The sequence below is a fragment of the Martes martes genome, assembly GCF_963455335.1.
Source record: "Martes martes genome assembly, chromosome: 4".
NCBI classification, from domain to species: domain Eukaryota; kingdom Metazoa; phylum Chordata; class Mammalia; order Carnivora; family Mustelidae; genus Martes; species Martes martes.
In genome coordinates this window covers 40005823-40029322 of record NC_137891.1, presented here as the reverse complement: position 1 = coordinate 40029322, position 23500 = coordinate 40005823, and positions in this window count along the sequence as shown.

The window sequence follows — 23500 nt, the reverse complement described above, 5'->3', positions numbered from 1 at the left end:
CTCCCATCTCTGCCTTCCCACCCTCTCCCTCCGCGGCCTCCCCCTCCTCTTTCAGTGGACCCCTCCCTTTGCAGCTCTTCCCCAATCTGTTTCTCTTCAGCCCAGCCTCGCCCCATCACGAGTTTCCTTTATCTGTCCCCAGATTCCCCGTGCGTGTCTTCCCCGCCCACTGCCTCGCTCATTCCTGGGCCTGAGCGCTTGAAGTCAAGGCGGAGGGCTGCTTCTCTCCCGCAGTGCTCTGTGCCCTGGAATGCTATGGACATGGAGTCTCCTTGTTTATTGGGTGTCCAGGCACCAACCATAAAATGCTCTCCTTTCCTCTCCCTACAGCCCTGTGAAGTTGGCCTTACTGTTTTCACTTTCTCGGATTTAAAAAATGAGACAGACAGGGGTTAGATGACTTTTCCAAGGACACTCAGCCAAGAGGATATTCAGCTGGGACAGATCCCAGGGCTCTGCCCCCAAATCGAGGGTTCCCATTCCAGCATAGAAGAATCTATCACCCACCCAGTACCCCTCATTCTTGCCTTTTCTTTTTCCTTATGGTTTTATTTGATCTCAGATGATTTCCTCCCACACTGCTTTTCATGTGTGTGTGTTCCCAGTCTTCCACCCCCCTCCCTCTTACTTTTGCTTTTCTCTGCCCTTTTCCTGTCCCTGCAGGGTCCACTCCCCTGACTGCAAGGGAAGGAAGTCGCCAGTCCCTGCTCTCTTCATGCCTTAACTTCCTTAATGTCTAGGCTATGCCTTCAGTCTCGGGCACTAGGCCTCTACCAGGTCATGGAAAACACCTAAGAGAACTTTTGTATTGGCAGGGTTGTAAGCCCTTTACATTATTTCGCTTAATCTTCAAAATAGTCTTGTAAGTGTTGTACTACTATCCCTGTTTTACAGGTAGGAAACAGAGGCCCAAGGTCACACTGCTCCAGAGTCTGTGCTGGCTGCTCTCTTCCTCCTTTCCTCCACGGATGCCCCTGTGGACCTATCCCAATCCCATGTATACCCCCTAGTTTTGATTTCATGATTGGCAGGTTCTGATCTTACACTCAAATGTGCTCTTTTTTCTTCTGTGCTTTAAAATTTTTTATTATTTACTAAATTAACAACATAAAAGGAAATGGAACTGAAACGGGACAAAACTGTTTCTCAGATTCTTACTACTCCAACAAATCACCAAATCAAAGTTTTAATCTTTATGGATTTGCTTCCATTCCTTCTTTATTTGTCAAGCACATCGCTTCCCTATCCTTGCTAACCAGGGATAGATACCATTCTGGGTCCTGCCCTTGTCACTTAATACGATGCCCAAAGCATGTCTGCTGGCCCTTCTTTCCTTTTTCTTTTTTCTTTTTTTTTTTTTTTGTTTGTTTTTTGTTTTTTGGTTTGGTTTTGTGTTACTGCCAAGTCCATTGTCCTTAACATCTCTCCACTGTGCCCCTGTGCCCCTCTCTGTGAGTCTTCACCACCCCCCTCCCGGCCCACGCAGGCCATCTCTGCCTAACCACAGGCTCAGAACTCCTTGCTCACCAGCACAAGCAACCTTTCCCCTTCTGTCTACCTGTCTGTCACCCCTGAGATGCACATGGCCCAGCCTTCTGGCTCCGTTCATCCGCCTCCCCAATGTCATCCAGGAGAGCCTTCCTCCTTGTGGTCTCTCTCCATCCCTTCCCTTGGGGAAATGAACACTTGTGGTTTGTGTTATCAGTGTTTTAATTTCTATCAGGATGGAGTCTGGTTAATGATGATTCATGGTTTCAGAGCGTCCGTCCAATAAGAATGTTTCCTGCCCGCAGCTGCAGCCCAGCGTGTCCTCTCTTCATTTCGCTCGCAGCAATCATTATCAGCTACAAGTTATCGGTAAACAGGAAACAAAGTAATGAGCCTATTTGCTGTGGCTGGGGATCTCTGCACACTAGACGGAGCCATGTGCTAGCGTAAATGACACTGGGACAGGGACCACAAAGGATGTGGTCTGTCTTGGGGTCCAGGATTCCCCCAGGGCAGATACTCCTCCCTTTCATGGCTATCAGCCTCTGGTCTCTGCAAGGAAAGTGTGCTGCCCTTTGCCTGACGGGCTGAGGCACTCGCTTCGCAGGTGAGCAAACAAACTCAGCGGCTGGGCCCAAGGCCCAAATTCTGGTCAGTAGTCCAGTCAGGACTGGGCGGCAAGGCTTTCTGACTTAAATATTTCCAATATTGTGACAATGAGCCATAGCAATGTGTAAAGCCTCATCTCTTCCTCCCTCATGGAAATGTTTCAATATGAATTCACCCCATGTTAACGAGGCCTTGCCAAGGACTTTGCTGTGTGTGTGTGTGCGTGTGCACGTGCGTGCACACATGCCTGTGTTACAAATAAAGACAGAGAAAAAACTACAAGTGAACATACGCTTTCAGATCTTCTCACACTTTGAGAATTTGAATTAGGATATAGAATTTAAGTTTTCAGTACAGAACTTACTCATAAGTTCTTGAGTAGTTTCATCTACGAAGAACCTTTAAAAAAGGCTGAGAGGTTCTTGAGCTGAACTGAGGCCTGGCATAGGCACCAGGACAGCTTCCCTGGGGCATTCTGTCCTCTGCTGGATCTTTCCCCTATATAGAAGGCAATAGGAACCGCTGAGCAGTATGGTATGTCCTGCCCCCCTGTGGACAACGAGGGAGTTATCGGTGGAGAACGAAACCCCAAACCAGTTCTGGACTCAATGTTTACGGGAGCTTGCCAAGATGAGCAAGGGAGAGTGACATCCATTAGCACGATTTTAAGAAACTAGAGAGTCCCTAGGAGATATGTGGAGCAGTCAACCACAAAACAACTGTACATGAGAGATAAGCCTGCCCGAAATATTGGACCCAAAGCAAAGAGCCTTGCCTTGTTCCTATCTGAAATCCATGCTCCTACTATCTTCAAGTTATTATTTCATAGTTACCCAGGGACAAAGATTCTCTTAAAGAAATAAAGGAGTTTATCTCTTTTATTATGTCATGTTTCATTCAAGTACCACTCTAAAGGCAGCTTTTATAAAAGTGAATGAAGAGATCTAACTTTTGCGTGTGCCCTACCTGTAGAGGAGGTGACCGTTCTTTAAAGGTTCTGGAAATACAGTCTAGTGAAATACTCGCACAAATGAAATGACTGCTTTTGTTTGAGGTACTGTCTTTAGAAAGTCTTACTCAAAATACATATGCTCTTGACTAGGATCCCCAGTCATGATTTATGACCTCCGTTATACTGTTCTGAATAAATTGATAATGTGGTGATCTGATAAGACAAGCTAATCGTCGCCTATTGGACCAAGAAAAATGAGACTCAACACTGGTAGATGTTGATTAAGAGAAAGCAAATCACAGAAAGGACCCAAACAGTAGGTTTAAAACTCTGAGGAGACCAATCAGCCAACCAGGCAGTGCTCACAATCCCCATCCTTACTCCAACCCGAGCAGCCCTGCTCTTATGGTTTTGACATTTTCATAAAAATTCATCTGCAGGCAAGGTCCCTCTAAAAGGAAAAAAGAAGCCATTGGCTTCTTGTATTGGGCCATGTTCCTTAAAGAGAGTGAAAAATGCAGCAGCAGCAAGAAAGCTCAGGACTCTGCCTCGGAAAAGCAGAGGAAAAGACAAAACAAAAACAAAGGAAACACTAAACAACAGCAAGAACGAAAAGCTTCTCTGAGGGAAGGGCGCCCAGACGAAAAGCATCTCTGAGGGAAGGACGCCCAGAAGCTACCACTTCTCCTTCACAGCTCAGACTGGGAGGTAGCAGCTCTGTGATTCTTCCCGCTTTCCTCCATTTGTATGCAGACTGATAATTCCATTTTCTCTGTTTCTCTGCTTGTTGGTTTTGGCACTCCCATCCTTTCACAGAAGAACACACAGACAAATCAAATGAAATGGAATAAAGGGTAGTGCCTGATGATCTAATACTCACAAGCTCTCTGGGCCTCAGTTTCCCCACTCCATCAGCTTCCTCCGACTTGGTCGGTCCCATCCTGCCATTGCTGTGACAGTACTGAGATTGGCAGGGAATGTTGAGTTTCGGTTCTGAATATTGAAAGAAGCACGAAGACCCACTGGGACATCCAGTCAACCCAATCACTGCCCTCCTTTGTTGGTGGCACCACGGGGCATGTAGATGTCCAACTATGTTATAGTTTGCCAATACCAGTAGTTCTCCAGGGGACTCCCGTGGACCAGCAGCATCAACATTATTACCCGGAAGCGCATTAGAAATGCAAATTCCTAGGCCTTTAGCCAGATCTACTGAATCAGAAACTCTGGAACTGGGGCCCAGCCACCAACGTGTCCCCAGGACCGCAAGCCCTCAGGGGATTCTGATGCATGCTGGGCTTTGAGAACTTTTCATCTGCACCCTGAGATAGGGGCAATCTACCTGCCAGGAACTTTAAGAAATGCTTTGATTTTTAAGAGAAAGCTGTAAAGGAAATGCATAGTATGCAATTTTATTTTTAAATTAGTGATTCTTATTCCTAATGAGCAAATAATTTTCATTCCCCATGTGAACCAGGTGTATTTAATTGCCTACAGGCAAATGTGCCTCATCTGGTCAGATCTCTTTGGAAGCAGGGCTGGGCCTGTTTGGACCTGGAGGGGAGACAAAAAGCATCAGAATAAAAAGGGCTGTTGACATCTTACGTACTACGGGTGTGAAAGGAGGAGGAGGGGGTTGGAGCTGTTGGTTCCGATCTCAGCTCTGTCTCACCCTCTAACTACATGAACCCAAAATCTTCTAACTCAAATTTTGTCCCCTCAGATGGAGGTGAAAACCCGTGCCTCTAGGTTTTTTAATGCAGGTCACACATACAACAGCACATGTATTTTTTATTACAGATATTTAGTAACTATAGTGGTCATTAATTATTGACGATTTGGATTTTTTAAGTATCAAAGAATTCTCTGCCAATTTTAGTAGTTCTCAATCTTTATACATTTGCTCTGAAATTACATCTTAAAACTTCAGTCTAACTAGCTTTCCTACCCTCTTAAGAATTTCTTTTTGTTAAGTAACTCCTCTCCAAAGGCTAAATTTGTTTGACATAGTGAGCTTTTACTGTATCTCACTGTGAATTTGTGGCAACACTTTTCTTCTGTAATGATTTGACATGTTTTAAGTTTGTCCAAATATTCTAGATTAAAAACACATTGCAGTTTGCTAATAGGTATGGGGATACTTAAATTGAGCAGACAAAGTGCCTTCTCAAATAAGCGTAGAGGATGGTTATAAGAGTAAAGATGATTAAATTCTAGGACTGATTTGACCCTTGCCAAATCTTGCATAGAAAATTACAATTACGTAGGAAATTGTCTTTCCTGTTTAGGATCAGATTTGGTTTTAAAAATTACTACCAACTTTGTAAACATTAAAATAGAAGCAATAAAGATGTGAAATTTCACACAGGGGATCTACAATATTTGGATAATTATAAGCATATGGCTACTTTACATGAGATCTCTGTTAAAACTGTATTTACTAGGGCTCTGGGAAAACAAAGGTTCTCAAATTCAGGGTTTATTTACATGCACTGAGAATGTCACATTTACTATCAATTTATCATAATCTATTTTTGCTTCAGTTCTCTAAATAGCATTAACTAAATGATTGCAGTATCTATTGTTTATTGCTCTCTTGTCAATTTGTTGATACACCAGGTTTAACTTGTAAAAGAAATTGCAAAGAACAGCTAACAACTCCATCAAAAGTGGTGAATGCTTTCTCAATCATTTGAGAAACAATTTCATATATTTTATGTTAATATTTAGGGCATGAACCTACACTGACTAGTTTCAACATATTCTAGTCAAATAGAAGCGATCGATGCAACTATTTACTTTCATGGACTTCTTAAAAACAATTCTTCAACGTCTCTGTTTCTAGAAATCAGCAAAAATAAGAACAAATAATTAATTCAGTGAACACTTTAAATCTGAGAAATGGTTGAAACTCATTTTGAAATTGATAAATATGAGATTTAAGGTTTGAACAGGCAGTGTAAGACCTACATTTCCTCAAAAAGCCTTCTCCCCATGATTTTGCTTCTAAATGCTGAGATGATGAAATGTCACAGCTACAAAAGAGAGAGAAAGAGAGAGATGTCACATTTATAATGAATTGGTCTTAAAAAAAAAAAAAGAGCACAGAGACAGAAAGTAGAATAGTGGTTGCCAAAGGCTTGGGCAGGGTGGGGGTTGGGGTGGGAATGGGGAGTTAGTGTTTAATGCATACAAAGTTTCAATTTGGGAAGATGAGAACGTTCTGGAGTTGGATGGTAGTGATGATTGCGCAACATCTTGAATATACTTAATGCCACTGAATTGTACACTTAAAAATGGCTAAAATGGGGGCACCTGGGTGGCTCAGTGGGTTAAAGCCTCTGCCTTCAGCTCAGGTCATGATCCCAGAGTCCGGGGATCGAGCCCTGCATTGGGCTCTCTGCCTAGTAGGGAGCCTGGTTCCTTCTCTCTCTGCCTGCCTGTCTGCCTGCTTGTGATCTCTGTCTGTCAAATAAATAAATAAAATCTTTTTTAAAAATGGCTAAAATGGCCAATTTTCTTGTTGTGTATATTTTACCACTGCAAAAAAGTACAAAGATTTAATAAAACAATTCAAGAAATGCCCATTTGTAAAATAATGATTTTAAAGACAGATATTTCTAGACAACTTTGTTGACAATTTTAGCTTTTTTTTTTTAAGATTTTATTAATTTAACAGAGAGAGAAAGTCAGTGAGAGGGAACACAGCAGGGGGAGTGGGAGAGAGAGAGAAGCAGACTTCTCGCTGAGCAGGGAGCCCGATGGGGCGCTGGAGGCGGGGCTGGATCTCAGGACCCCGGGATCATGACCTGAGCTGAAAGAAGTCACTTAACCAACTGAGCCACCCAGGCGCCCGGACAATAAAAGTTTTTTTAACCCCTTTGTACCGTCTCTGTTAATAAGTATAACTGAGGGTCAGCTTATACCTATCCGCACGAATGTCAAATGGAAAACTCTTATTAGTCCTTGGCGAATTAGAATCTGTCTCTTCACCGCGCCAGTGATATCACGTGACCCATCCTCGGTTCTTATTTTTTTTCCTCGTATAAGATCCCCTCAGTTCACCTTCAGTTGTTCCCGCTCTCCTGACTCCTTGACACTGAGATCTCAGCGGCCTTCAGAGTTTATTCAGGGACTGGCTGTCATTGTCCCCAGGCCTGGTCCCTCATCCTCTCTTTCCGTCCCCTCCCCCCACCTCGTCCCACCTCTCTTCCTAGTCCTCTCCTTTAACCAGCTATAATTTGGGACTGAAGCACATTTAAAAACTTTGCTTTCATGTTGATCCTAATGCAAGCACCAAGTGAATTGAACCTTATATTTTCCTCCTTAAAAACCCCCAAACCCTACTACTTGAAACTACTTTACTTTTCTTTTTATTTAAATGTGTCCCTTCATAGATTTATTTTCCCACGGTGGCCCTGATAGAGGAGTATTAAAAAAAAAAAAAACTATCTCCCCATAAGGATTTTATTATTTGATATTTGTTTAAATATAGCATCAAATAAATACTGATTCCTTCCCTTTGGGGGGCATTTTTACGATTGTGTGGAGCCGACACTATGATTCCCTTGCTGTGTTATTTCTGAAGGTTTAAAAGGCTGTCATGGATTGTTTGACCCTCTCTTAGAAGTTAGTTCATATTTTAGCGATATTAGGCCGTACCCAGCGTGCCAAGAATATCACGGCAGGAGTGTGACACAATTGTACCTGGAAGGATCATTTTAATGCTAAAGGTCCTTTCAAGAGGCATGTTGGCTTCTCCTGGCGTTCAAGGCCTGTGACAGTTCAGCCTTAACTTTGTCTTCCATCACGCCTGAGCACATGCCTGGCTGCAGTGTTTATGGGTGCCCTGGATTCTTCTGGACCTGCCTGCTTCGTCCCTAACCTCTTAGCTGTAACAGGCAGGTTTGATGGTGCCGGCCTCCCCACAGCTCCTGATGTGTCCTGGGAGGGGAAAGGGGGAGCACGTGCTATATGTAGGTATGAAGGAAAAAGGAAAAACCCTCCTTGGGAGATTTTATCAAGTTGCAGGCCTTCCATGTTCTCTGACCATTTCCACACACAAACCTCTTGCTAGAGTAAGAAGCACTGGTTGGGGTTTGTCTTAGAGAAGCCGTAATTCTCTACAGCCATATAGCACAGAACTTTTCCTGAGAAGCCCAGGGAGAATCATGCAGCAAGACTCAATTTTGAGGTACTCAAAACCACCATGACAGGGAGAATCCTAGGAACTCAGATTTGAGAAAGGTCTGGGAGATCGACCAGAGTCACTGGCCCGGGAGAGGTGGCATAGAAGCATGTCCGGGCTGCCCAGACCCAGATCCTGGCTCTAGCATTGGAGGTCTATGGCCTTGGCATAGCATGTAACTTTCCAGGTTTTGACTTTGGGCTACAATGTGGAGACAACGTAGCAACAAACTCACAGGTTTGCAAGGTCAATTAAGTGAATGAATTCATGTAAAACACTTAGAATAATGCCTGGTACATAGAAATATCTTAACTGTTAGTAGTAGTATTATTTTATAGACAAGAGAAAGGAGGGTGAGTTGGATCCTGTAAAGGGTTCTCACAGTTGGTGGCACAGCTGGGACAAGACCTGGGTTGAAAAACCTTATCCTCCTGACCCCCAGGTAACCAGGTAAGAGAAAGGCGGATGCCTCTTCATAAAGTTCATAGTGATTTTTTTTTTAAGGATGGTTAAATAGATCAGAAAGAGGACTGATCAGAGAGTGGAGATTCCTACTAATGACTTCTTCTAACCATTTTCCAAGCATGCCGTATTAAAAACAAATGAACAGTTTTACTATTGTGACCTAATACGAAATGCTCTGGATTGCAGTATATTACTGTGGGTAGTGACATCAGAGCAATAAATAATGACTAGCAGTTTTTTAATTGAAAGAATGGAATGGGATGGAATGGAATGAAAGAAGAGAATAGAATAGAGGCATCTGGGTGGGTCAGTGGGTTCAGCATCTACCTTCAGCTCAAGTCATGATCCTAGGGTTCTGGGATCAAGAGCCCCACATTGGGCTCCCTGCTCTGTGGGGGGAGTCTCTTTCTCCCCCTGCCCCTTCCCCTGCTTATGCTCTCACTCCCTCTCACTCCAGCTCTCTCAAATAAACAAATAAAATCTTAGGGAAAAAACAAAAGAATAGAATAGAATATCAGAATTCTGTACAAATATCCTCCTGGAAAACTTATTTCATGGGTGTGTACATATGTACATGTGTGTATATTGTGCATTGCCCCCATAAACATACTAAGGGATGCAGTTAATGTTTTTTAAAAATCCTCTTCTGTAGAAAGATTCTCTCACACTGTTTAGCTAGAATATAAGAAACGTCTTGCTAGAAAATAAGAAACCAGTGAGGAATAACAACCTCCTTAATTCTTTTGGAATAAATGGCTCCATCAGCAAAGGCCCTTTCTGTTCACCCCACAACAGCGTGTCCACCTCCCGCAGTGACGTCAGTCCCTCCCAGCGGAAGAACCGGGAGAAAGCTGGAGCAAAGGAACAGTGGCTGCAGGACAGGGTGCACTGGTTACATAATTGACGGCTGAAGAAATATGAAAGGCATCAGCTCAGATGGAAGAGAGATTAAAAGCTGAAGTCGATGGTTCCGATGGCAGAGCTCACGCAAGGAAGCCCGTTAAACACGCGGATGCTCCCTGAAAAGTTGTCTGCAAAATGTGCAAAGTGACAAAGTGTTTACAGAATCCCTAGTACCACCAGCTCGGTTTATCTTTAACAAATCACTCCGATTAGTCTATAATTACCACAGTCCTGTGGTTATCTTTCTTACATGGCTGGAGATTTAAAAAAAAAAAAAAAAAACCACTCTGAAACTGACCGCTTAATTCAAGCTGCCATTCTCCCCCACAAAGAGAACTTCACGGCCACTGTTCAGTGCAATTATTCCATTTGAGAACTCTCTTTCATGAAACTCAAATACATAGACAGCAAACTCAACTCGATGATTCCTCACCCTCTCCCTCGCTCCTGTCAGATCAGTTTTTGAAATTTATTAGTTTAGAAAAAACTCAATCCATGCCATTTATTCTCATGGGACACCAACGTGCTTCAGAACCAAGTAGTTGAATATTTATAAGGAAATGAATTAAAAAGCCCATAGGAAACCCTAGCAGAGAGTCTGAGAGATGGTGGGGGTGTGACTCACAGACCAGCCATCTGGGTGCTGGTTCACCTTGCAGCCGTGTGGGGACGTCCTTTCTTTTCTTTCTTTCTTTTTTAAGATTTTATTTTTTTGAGAATGAGAAGAGAGTGAGCACAAGCTAGGGGAGCAGCAGAAGGAAAGGGAGAAGCAGACTCCTCGCTGAGCAGAGAGCCTGATGTGGGGCTCAATCCCAGGACCGTGGGATCATGACCCGACCTGAAGGCAGACACTTAACCCACCGAGCCACCCAGGTGCCCCGGGCATCCTTTCTTTAGTAATTAACCTTAAAACATTTAGAACCTGCATCTTACATAGGAAAACCAGCACTGTTCCTGTTCCTGACATTTCTGGGGGTCTTGGAGGAGTATGTCACCCCCAGCTTTCTCTCGTTCCAATACCCTGTTTATGCTGAGGTCTCAGTTTTCTGGCGTCCTGTGACTGTCTCTTGCCATCTTGAGTTGAATAGTGTCCTGTGACCTCTGCTTCCCCACAGCACATAAGGATACCACATCTAGCAGCTGGTACTAAAGGTGCAGAGATGGCCCACGAGACAACCTATAAGGCATCAGATGTCTTTGTTCTTAAAGGGTCCTCTTTGGGGCTTACCTCGGAGATCTTCCTGCTGGCCCTCTCTCCTTGTCATCCCCCTGACTTCCTGCCACTTTCCTCACCCACCTTCCCCCTTTCCCCACAGACTGTCTTGGGAATCTCAGGATCCCACTTTATTATATAAATCAAATCACCTCCTGTTTCTTCCCTTCCTGGTGCTCGAAAGACATGAGGCCCATTACAATGCCTTGCAAACAAAGTCACCCATGATGGTCAGCCCCCATTCGTTACACAGAGAAGCCTGCAGACATGTGGACGCTGAAGCTTATGCTTTCTTTGAATCAGGCTACATTCCTGGGTGAGGCATCCTTACCCTGACCTGAAACACGCTGCCCAAACTTTAAAGGCAGAAATGATATAGATATCATACTGCAAAAATTGGCTTCTAATTGCATATTTCCTCTCCTCACTACTATGCAAGAAGAGGAATAAATTTCATCTATTAAATTTTCTTGACTCAGAAACTGATTTTTTAAAAAGATTTATCTATTTATTTATTTATCGTAGAAAGTGAGACAAAGATAGCAACAGAGATATCGAGGGAGAGCACGAGTGGAGAGGAGAGGGGGAAACAGACTCCCCGCTGAGCAGAGAGCCCAGTGAGGGGCTCCATCCCAGGACCATGGGATCATGACCTGAGCTGAAGGCAGACACTTAACCCACTGAGCCACCCCAGGCGCACCAGAAACTGGGTTTTAAAACATGTGACACTTAGAGTTTGTATAAACCGACCAGGCTGAAGGAGTTTGCTGAGCAAGGCAAAATGTGCTCAGAGTTCCAGGCCTCTTCTGAGCCGCATTTTGATGTTAATCCCATTGGTGGTACATAGAATCAGAGCGTGCCAGCTCCTGCAGGTGGAAAGAGTCTCCCAGAAGTTTCTCCTCGCTGTGAGCCTCATCCTACACAAGAGCCTTGGCTGCTTACTGTCCAGATTTCAGACCCCAATTGCTCCAGGCTATGGGAACCTTGTACTGGAAGACTTTGCATGTGCCTACAGTTCTTCGCTGCCTCACAGTGCCTGGCCGGTCCCTGGACGCCTCGTGATGAATCCGTGGGGAATGAACGGGTACACGGCCAGGTACGGAACTATCGGTAACTATCGAAGGAGAAACCACCTTGAAACCTCCTTAGGTTTGCTTCTTAGGTTCCTGGGACACTGTTAAATCCCAGTCCTTATCCATGAGACAGCAATGAACATTTACATGTATTTATCTCCCACAAGACAACAAACAGCCCCAGGGCAAAGGGCCACCCTGAATTTATCTCCCTGTGGGGCACCTGTGGGACCCGGTGGCAAATAGCTGTAACGAGCCCAACGATGAACGAATACACAGAGTCTGAATTATGATTTTTGTCTTTTCTCTTTTTTATTTTAGTTCCATTGTACTAAACGTACAATGTGATATTAGTTTCAAGTGTACAGTAGGGTGATTCAGCCCTTCCGTACATCACTCAGTGCTCATCAGGACAGGTGCACTTCTTACAATTCACACATTTTTGAAATTGCATTTTTATTATTTTCAAAACCATATTTGGTTTTGGTATTTTCAAAACCATAACCACTACCAGTGTTTCCAAGTGAATGCCCTGTTGAGACCAGCTTTTATGGCCCCATGAGACTCATTTTTAAGTTCAGTCTATTTACACACAGCAAAAAAAAGCCATGGACCAAAAGCTTTGATCACAAACACCCCCCCCCACCCCAAAATATTCAGTTTTCATTTGCTTACCAAGCACTTTCTCCATAAGCCTACTCTGGCTCAGGCCAGATTCAAAAAGGTGACAGACTGCCCGTGGAAGACCCAGATGGCTGTATACTGTCCCCGTATGATGGCTGCTTGCCCGTGGAAGCTCTGGGGAAAACACTGGACAAGGGGAGACCTGATGGGAGCTGTGGCTCTACCGAGTGAGAAAGGAAGATCTCCCGCTTGGTTTTAAGATGAATGAGTGCAGAACCTGGAAAGGCTTCTCACTGAAATTAGTTAAAAGATCTCTACTTATGCGGTCCACCTTCAGGTGTACAGTGACATACGCCGTGCTTTATGTCAATTATATGGCAATTAAATGGGAAAAAAAGCCTTTTTCATCCTTCATAGAATGCCCCATGCTTCTCATGCCCAGAATCACTATTACTTGCCCCTGTGCTTGGAATTATCATTCCCTTGGAAACCATTTAAACCATAACTTACACCATAGTTACTTACTCATCTTGAGGCTAGGCAGAAAGGAATGGAGGAGGTTCTGTCCTACTTTATTGTTGGTAATCTATTACTGGTTCTAAAATGAATCTAGAGTCGCCTTGGGTGGCTCAGTTGGTGAAGCGTCTGCCTTCGCCTCAGGTCATGATCTCCAGGTCCTGGGAGCCGGGCCGCCGTCTATCTCCCTGCTCAGCGAGGGAGTCCGCTTCCTCGTCTCCCTCTGCCCCCTCCTTCCGGCTTGGGCTCTCTCTCTTGCTCACTCACGCAAATAAATAAATAAAATCTAAAAAAATTGAGATGGAATAAAATGGATCTAAAATACTGGGTGTTACTTTACCACCACACACCGGTCAGGTCCTTACTCGGGTCCGCACAGCGACAGGAATCCAGAAACCGGGCTAATGGCGCCCTCTGGTGTCAGACAGCATCGTGAGCCTTTTGCATCCCGGGAGCTCCAGGGAGGGACAAGGGCACGTGACACCCCCCCCCCCCCCCGCCCCCAGAGCAACCGTCTTTGGTCGTTCTGTTCCTGCCTGGAGTGGGGAGGGCTCGCCCACTGCTGACCTGGAAACTCGGCCCGGTAGCCGTGGGACTCTGCCGGCTGTGAGGAGTCTGGTCAAACCAGCCTCCCCTTGTGTTTAAAAACAGAGACTGTCCCCCTCTTCTTCCCACTGGGCAGGCCAGTGCCGGCTGTCCCACACTCAGTGTGTCCCCCACACGCAGATGGAGCAGAAGGCGAAGAGAACGTGTGACGGGGCGCCACTCTGTTGGGTAGAAGACGGCCGAACATGGGGACACTGGGACCAGGGTGGGGTGGGGAGAGAAGACCGCACCACGGAGGTGCCACCACCGTGTTCCGGGCTCCGTGGGCTTGAACAGCCTGACTTCCTCCCACCCGGAGGGGATCCTACCCTCAGATGGATGGAAGATAACTTGTGCTTTCACCTCAGAGAGACCCAGCTACCAGCCAAGGCAGCCCAGGGGCTCGGCCCAGAGAGTGACTGTTACAGGGAGAACCGCCCACCCCAGTGAGCGCCTGGGCAGAGGGACTAGGACATCTCCATGGCAACCACAAGGGTTCTCCCCAGAGAATGGATGCCACCCTCAGTTTTTCTGAGAATATGACTCCTGGACTCTGGTGGTCGAAGAAATGAGAAAGGAGCCATGATCAGTAACTGACACTGAACTTCTCACAGACATTGGAAAATGGCGCCCCCTGCGGGTTTTCATTTACAAAAGCAAGGAAGTGAAAGGCTTCTTTCACCTTTTGGCCTGGATCAATTCACATCTATTTTATGTATTTATTGATATCCTCCTATCCCACTTTATTCCACAAAGGTTTTGAAGTATATGAGAAAAAAAATCATCCAAACAAAAACAAACTCTAGTGAATATTTATTGGGGGGGGGGCGCAGGGTAGTTATCTAAGATCTGAACCCCTCTGCCATGTTTGAGGAATCCCCTACTGTTGGAGTCTGGCAGGGAGGCAGGGCCATGCCTCATACAGATGCCTAGAAGGCCAGCGACTCACTTAGCCCTGCTCCCCTGGCTGTGAGCGTCTCCACCAGGGACTAATCTTGTCCAAGCAAGGGTTCCCACTCAGGATTCTGCATCCACAGTGGCAGAGACCCACATCTGGGGGCTCTGGCAGCAGTGTCCTCCCCAAGTTGTCCCTTTCTTATGTTTAGGCTGTAGTTCTGACAGCCCAGCCTCGTTGATACCTGCCCTTTTCTAAGCCAAATTTTTTCTCTTCTCAGAGATTAAACATAGGGAAGATGAATATAAAGCAAGAAGACAAGACTGAGGACAAAGAGAAAGGCAAATATGCAGACGAGGAAAGCTTACATAGCTGCTATAAAAGAGTTGAAAATTTGGCCCTGAGCTTCCTGGCAGCTGAAGTGAAAAGGGAAACCTGGCCTGCTACTCAACTCTTGAAGACAAAATACATACTAGTTCCCCAAAGGGTTGAAATTTGAAAGGAATTTCTCACACTGGGGTTTCTCATAGTGACTCCTAGGGCTGTAATGTATTCTCTCTCTTGTATTATTCAAACAGCTGATGATTCTTAAGGTAGTTTCTCAAAGCATTCTTCAGAGAAAGCCCTGGGCAGAGCATAAACATTTAACCCAGTTTAAACCACTCTTTTGAATGGGGCAAGTTTAGAGTTTTCCTGAGGGCGTAGCATCTGGAATATTTAGGAAAATAACAGAACAGCATGCCTCTAGAGGTAATTTTCATCCAAGATGGGTTTTTAGAAAGAATACGTAGTTTGAAGTTATTGTCCACAATAAAAACCTAGAGAATTTTGATTGTCAGAAATAAAACAAAAGAGAACGGTAGAACTGACGCCTTTTCCTGGGAAAATCAAGATAACAAGAATAACATCAGAGTTTTAGGTGCTGGATATACAGGTGCTTATAATAAATGATTTACCAATCTGGTGTACCCAGCATGTGGCCCACGGCAGTGAGTGTGCATTTGTGGGACTTAACACATTAGTCTGGGGAGACAGCTGCTAGCCCAGTAAGCAAACAAATGTAAATAATAAAGTGAAGTCATGATAAGGTTGTCAGGTCAGGGTCAGACATGATGAGGTTGTAGGTGCGATTATTATCATTTTGCATATTTTAGCTAACAAAAGGCTTATTCAGCACCATGTGCCAGAAACCATTCCAGTGCTTTCCACAGAATGACTCATTTAATCCTCAAAGCCCTTTTATGTGGCAGGCATTCTCAGTAACCCCATTTTGTGGATGTGAAAACTGAGGCCGGAAGTTGAGTAACTTGCCTGAGGCACAGGGCTAGTAATTAAGAGCAGCAGATTTAAGCCTAGGCCACCTCCAATGCCAACGTCATTCTCAGTCTGCTTACAGCCATTCTGAGGAGTCTCCCATTCAAGAGACTGCATGGGGGGGTGGTAGGGTAGGGCTGAGTGGGGAGGATTCTCATCTGCCATTCCTGTGGCCTTCAGCAGTCTGCCACACACAGGCGTGGGCAGGGCCTTGCCACAACCCTCCCATCTCCTCCCAGGGCAGGACAGCAAGAGTTCTCCCCCAGGGTCTCCCTTCCTCTGTCTCCCTTCCTCAGCCCAACCTTCCCGAAGCTTCCGGAGACTTTTTTCTGCTCTAACCCTCCAACCTTCTCACCACCGTGACTGACTCCCCTGATGCTCTGGGCGGAGCCCACACCCCTCGGAGCACCCCCAGGGATTGTCAAGGTCTGGCCCCACTTGTCTCTGCAGGCCAGTTCCCCATGCTCCCCCTACACATCTCAGGTCCCTGACTGCTGCCATGTCCTTTAGACCCGACCCCAGACACCCCATTCCCTTTCTGTACTTCTGCCTTCCCTTCATCGATGCCTAGAATGCTGTCCCAGCCTCTCCGCTCTTTCTGAAAACCCCCTCTTTATCGTTCAGTTAAGAATAAAAGATGAAGGCTGGCATTTCCTGTGTTCCAGTCACCATTCTGACCGTGTCGCCTGTATTATCTTACTTCTCACCTATGGGGACACACTATCAACATCCCCATTTGTCAGATGAAGTTCCAGTGCTCCACGGCTCGTGAGGAGCAGAGCCTTGGTTCAGGCTAGCTCTGCGACTCCAAAGCTCATGGCTCCCAAAGGCCAGACCGCACTGTTCCCAGCATCAGACTCTCCAGACATCCCATAGCTTTGTTGCAGGGCAGGGCTCACCTCCGGGAGGCTTCCGCGGCAGAGTTAGACATTTCCTGCACTCCTCGCCTGTGCACCCTTTTGCGTGTACCTCTACAAGAGCCTTGTGGCCGCCATTTGTCTCCCGCAGTAATGCTCTTCTCCTCGCAACCCTAAGCTTAGCTCCTCCCGCACTGGCACCAAGTGGGTCTTCGGTAAATGCTGGCCTTGCTAACTTCTCAAAGGCCTGGGAAGCTCAGGTGGGTCGCCTCGCTCCCACATTGTCAGTGCCCTAGTGTGAGCGCAGACTCACGCCGCCAATTCTCCATAGTATGTTTTTGCCACCTCCCTGGCCCAGCGGCTCTCCCCTCCTGGACCTCTGTATAGACCCGCATGTGGGGGGAAGACGGTTCCTGTCTCAGGGGCAGAGGGCAGTGTGCCCACGAGGATTTGTGAAATTCTAAAAAAATCTTCTTTTCTTAAAAAAGTATCTTCAATTGTTTGTGGTTGTCCTAATGACAGACACCTAAAATTCTAAATTTCTTTCCCGGGGCGCCTGGGTGGCTCAGTGGGTTAAGCCTCTGCCTTCGGCTCAGGTCATGATCTCGGGGTCCTGGGATCGAGCCCCGCATCAGGCTCTCTGCTCAGCGGGGAGCCTGCTTCCTCCTCTCTCTCTCTCTGCCTGCCTCTGCCTACTTGTGATCTCCCTCTCTTTCTGTCAAATAAATAAATAAAATCTTTAAAAAATTTTCTTTCCCTGTAATATACTTATTTCCCTGTAAAGTAAAAATTTCTTTCCCTGTAATATACTTCCACAAAATGCAAATGCTTTAAGGGGAAGAGGAACATGCTAAGCATTTCTAAGTTAGTTACACTGTGGAGTAAACGAGTTTATCCACCCTTTCCCAACAGGAAACCTGGATAACTTCTTGTATTTGATGGGCTGGAGGAGGGAGCAGGGAATCTTGAACAAGGGCACAGAGTGGACGGGGCAGCCCCTGGTCATGGGTCCTGACTGGGGCAAGGGCAAGAGTGGTTCATAAGAGGAAGGTGCACTGGGAAGGAAGAGAGGCGGGAAGTTGTAACTTAAACTCCAGAATGATCAAATGTCCATTGGCCAGACTCCAAGAGATCGAAGGACTGATAAAATCACCAGCTTCAGCTACCTGATGTGTCCAGGGTTTCAAGAGGCAAATAATTTGTAATAGATACATGGGCAATGATAATTGTCCACTTTCCTCTGGCCCCTGCTTCCCTTACAAACGAAGGCCTGTTGACCCATTTTATCAGAACTGCTCCAAGGCCCTTCCTGTTTCTCCAGCTCCTCTGACGCCCTGTTCCCTGTCTTTCTGGTATCACAATACCCTTTTTGGACTCCATACCTTGACTCTCGCTCCAGAAAGCCAGACTGGTTCTGCTGCCCCAGCTTCAGCTCCCCACTCCTCAAGGACACAAGGCTGAGTCTCTTTTCCCCAGCTGGACACATCACTTTGAGACATCCGCTCAACCTTGTGAGGTCTGGTCAAGCCAGGCTGGCCCTACCCAGCCCATGCTGTGCAACTCCCAGTAGAGAGGAGATCATGTTTTGATAAATAATGGCCATAAATCCTGAGGTAGACTCCACCAGCACTGTCAGACAGAAGGCCATTAGCTAGACGTGCGATGTGGGGCACCTGGTGGCTCAGAACAACCTCAAGGCTCTCTCAAGATCATGGTCATCTGGGGTGCCCGGGTGGCACAGTCGGTTAAGCGTCTGTCTTCAGGTCAGGTCATGATCTCAGGGTCCTGGGATTAAACCCATGTCAGGCTCCCTGCTCAGTAGGGGGTCCACTTCTCCCTCTCCCTCTGCCCCTTTCCCCACTCATGTGCATGCCCCCTTGCACCCTCTCTCTCTCCCCCTCTAAAATAAATAAACAAAATTGCCTTTAAAAAAAAAAGAGCATGATCATCCTCCTATGCAATATTCAAATGTGTTGAATATAATTACATACAGGAGAATCTGAAATTGATTGTAATGATTCCACTTACAAATACAGACACGCATGCATGCACGCACACACATTTTGAGATCTCGTGGCTATTCTAGGATAACATGCTTCTACGCATACAGGGGCCCACATGTAGGCACACTTTTTGCTTACGGGTTAGCCTCTGACAGTTGGGTGCAGGGAAAGGCCCCCACAGAGAGCACAAGGTTGGTGGATCCCAAGTGAAGAGGTAACCAGCTGCTTGTTTCCTTTCTAGATGCCCGGCAAGGGGAACTGAGTTCACATCCTCTCAGTCTTTTAACAGCAGGTAATTTGGAGGCCAGGTCTGCTGGCCTTCCTCTCTGGGGGCACCAGAGCCTGATCCTGGCTTGACCATTGCTACTGAAGTGCAAGCCACAAGAGGTTCCCCTGCACCAATGGTTCTTCAGCCTGGCTATACATGAAAATTCCCAGGAAGGGTTATTAAAAATCCCATCACCCGGGCTGCACTCCAAACCATTTAAACCAGAATCTTTGGGAGTGAAACGCAGGTCTTTTCTAAACTACTCAGATGATTCCAGTATGTGACCTAGGATGAGAACCACTACTCTAAAGAAAGCTGGGGTTCAAATGACCACCGTCATTGCTAGCATCATCATCATCATCATCATCTCCACCCTCGTTGAACTTCTTGCCCAATCTTTTCCCAAAGCTACATATTTTGACATAATAGAAAAAATCACTTGGCTGGAAATAAGGCAACTAGGGATTTTTAAGATTCCATTGCAAACTAGCTGGGCGATCTTAATACCACAATCACTAATGTTACCGATGGTGATGATGATAATGTTGACGACGTAACGGCTTCTATTTATCGCATGCCTGCTATGTACCAGAAACTGTGCTAAGAGCTTAACACCCTTTATTTCACTTAATCATTGCAACCACCCAGTAAAGCATTAGTTCACAGAAGAAGAGACTGAGGTTCAGGGAGGTAAAGTCGATAGTCCAAGATCAGAGAATAAGTAGCAGGAAAAAGATTTAAACTCAGGCTGTCAGACCTAGAAGCCCATCTTCGTAGCTCCTCTTCAATCCCACCTCTCTCAATAACTTGCCCTGATGGTGGAACTAGTGATGGAGAGAATACAAGATTTCCCTTCCCTGTCTGCCCAACTTCAAAGCTCACCCTAGGAAGTTGTATTGCCCTTGTCATCACCGCAAAAGTTATGTCAGGTTAGTATCCTTTCCTGACCTACTCGCTTTCCAGAAAGAAACCTGGAGGACCACGAAAAAAAATTTTCAAGGCTAGAGGGATTTAAACAATCTAATCCAGTGAAAAGGGTCTCTGCGTTGAACTGCAAGCCAAGGCACAAGCAAGTGAGTCCTCTATTTAAATGTTCAGGGATTTCCATTTGTAAGAAGAAAAACACGATTCATAGGTAAGATTTAAGACCAGAAACTGCACGTTTGCAGGCTGGTAAATTTTTCTCGCACTATATTCCATATGGCAATCGCAAATGGAGTCTCTGATTTCCTCCATTTCTTTAGGGACTGTAAAAAAAGTATGCATTTGCAAAATCAATATATGTTTCCTTTTCTGCCATTTCTTATGATAGACAAACACAAGCCCCGTCCCATAATAGAAATTACATTGTGCTTTCAGATCACCCCCAGCAATACGTACATTGCAATGTCTAAATTCATCAGGCAGTTTAATTTCAAGGTTCTCTGGTGTCCTGGGCCAGAATCTCATGGGAATGCACGTTCAGAGGGTTCCTGCGAAGTATCGAGGACATCTAAGGCAATGTCTGAAATTGATTAGAGCAATATATTCCAGGAGAAACGTTCTGCATGACCTTCCTGGAGGAGACTGTCATCACACAGGGATGAGACCTGTGAGCCCACAGTAACTCACACCTGACAGCAGGACCTGGTAGGCGGGAATGGGCGAGAGGCCCACCGTCATCCCAGTGGTGTGTGACCAAGTGATACAACCAGGTGAAGAAAGCGCTTTCAAAGGCTGTATGCGTAGGAAATTGCAGGAGGCTCGTTCTGAGCAGGGCAGAGGGAGAGAAGAGGTAGGAGGGACTCTCTCTGGAGATTTACCCCCTCAGCGTCCTGGACCATATCAGCTGTTGGTAACGTGAAAAGTGTGAAACAGAACAAGAGAGGGAAGGAGGGGGGTAGGAAAACACACGAGAGAAAGAGATGTCTGTTACCTCTGGGTGCTTCACTACCCCTCGCAAGTAGAAAGGTCGCCTAAAGCAGTGAATGAGACACGTTCAGGCTGTGCTCCACCTAAGCCACAGCTCTGTGATTTATCCATGTGTTCAATTACACATTCAACAAAAACCGAGTCTCTGTTTTGGAGATAAAGTAGTAAACAAGAGCACGTTTACAATCTAATGAGGGAGATGCACAGTAAACCAAGTAACCAAATATAAGTATAATGTTGGGGGGGGGGATAGGTATCACACATTAAAACAAAGGAAGAAGAGGGTTCAGAGTGTGGGGACGAGCCCGGTGTGCACTCTGACGACATGAACTCTGAGCAGAGCCTGAACCAAACGAGCGAGTGAGCCGGGTTCTCGCAGCCGGAGGGAACCCCGAGAGCAACAGCCTTGAGACGAGTACGTGCTTGGCTTGTTGAGGAACATGAGAAACATGGAAGCGAAGCACGGCCGTCAGGAATTCACGGGACCAGGTCACGAAAGCTGTGTCACACGAATCTGAGAGCCAAGCTCTGCCTACCACTTCGTACTCCCCCCATCTAAGGTACCATGTGGTTCTGCTGACCACAGCATAGACGCGGACCCAGTGTCACAACAACATGACTGACTTGCGGCCATCCTTTTTGACTGGCCTGTCCTGTGCACAATCAGAACGTGGTATTTCAACAACGCAGATACACGGTTTTCTGTATGTATATATTATACACAGTACACACATACTATAGCATATATGGCATATAATGCCATGTGTACATTGAAAAAGCACAAGCCTTTTTTTTTAATGGAATCCAAGCTTTAGGGGAATAAACAAATTGTTGAATTTTAAAGTGAAACTAAAAATTAAAGAGCTATTAATATTTAACAGACCTACACTTGCTCAGTAGCTTTTAATGTCATTTACTTAAGTAAACTTTAATGTATAAAATCACATATGTGAATCAGTGACTTGTATAAATATATAAAAATAATAGCAATGTAATCAAATTTTTAAAAAATTCCTCAATTATTCAAGATTCAACAAAATTATTTTCCAGCAAAAGAAACAACTGGGAAATTAAATTAATTTCTTTTTTTTAAGATTTTATTTATTTATTTATTTATTTATTTGTTTGTTTATTTTAGGGAGAGGGAGAGCAGGGTGAGGAGCAGAGGGGAGAGAATCTTAAGCAGACTCTGTGAGCTGAGTGCAAAGCTGGTCGTGGGGCTCGACCCCATGATCCTGAGATCATAACCTGAGCAAAATCAAGGGTCAGACACTTAAATGACTGAGCCGCCCAGGCACCCCAGGAAATTAAATTAATTTCTTAAATTATTTCTAGTGGGGGCGCCTGGGTAACTCAGTGGGTTAAGCCTCTGCCTTCGGCTCTGGTCATGGTCTCAGGGTCCTGGGATCGAGCCCCGCATCGGGCTCTCTGCTGAACAAGGAGCCTGCTTCCTCCTCTCTCTCTGCCTGCCTCTCAGCCTACTTGTGATCTCTGTCTGTCAAATAAATAAATAAAATATTTTAAAAAATTATTTCTAGTGAACTTAACTTTTCATTTTAATTTGATCTGAGAAGGTAGGTTTTGCTTTAACTAGGAGATGGATATTCATTTGATATTGTGGACATTTTTTTTTTCCAGCACCGGACATGATTATTGGTGGAATAGCTCTTGTAGAGTTTAACAGTAAACATACTTTTATTCTAGCAGTTATTTGTTAATTAATTAGTTTTACTTAATTCTCAAAGACAGAGGCTCTGAGGAGCAAATGCAAACAGCTCACAGAGCAGCTAATGTTAGCCTCCTCTCCAGACAGGACTCCAGGATTGCACAACCAATTGAGAGAAACACCTCTGATCACACTTACTTACCGTAGTTTTGTAGCATTTTGTGTATTTTCCATGAACTTAATGTCAGTGGTGAAATTATTGACAACAGTTAAATTTAGGGGAGGACGTGGGAGTAGGTAGCTAACAGGGCTTCAGGAAAGGGTCACCGGAAATGATGAGGTCAAGGGATTGAGTTCAGAGTGTTGGGGGAATTATCTGTGTGGCTGCCAAAGTTTCCACGTGTGGTGACAGGAGTGACAACTCACCAGCTTCAGAGCTGCTCTGAGACATCTTCTGCCTTCGTGTTTGTGATCCCTAAGATGTTCAGTGGCCTTCATTACAGGAATCCTCATTTCTGGAGATGAACAGGGAGAGTTTCCACTCCTTATAACTGTAAAGCCACAATCAGAGTTCACCAGGAGTTCTCCTATTTTCTATTTCAAAAATCAAGTTTCTATCTTATTTCCACTGAACTAGAATGAAAGACTCTGGGAGCTAGCAAGAGAGATGAAATGACTTTGGGTCCTGGGGCGGGTAAGAGGAGGGAAGACTGCATATACTTCGGTTGGTTTATTTTTTATAATAGACTGGCCAGGTTCCTCTAAAAGAGCCCTGGACTCTGCTGTTGCGGGACACATGAAACCTCCTTCTTTGCACCCTCTGCCCATGGTGGGTATTGACCTGCTCTCTACATGCAGGCCAGCCCCACTGTGCTTTGTAAATTCTACTTTTAAACTCTGATCCATGTCCCAGATTGCTAAACATCATCTTTTGTAGAGAAATGACAAAAATTTCTGATCAGATCATGCA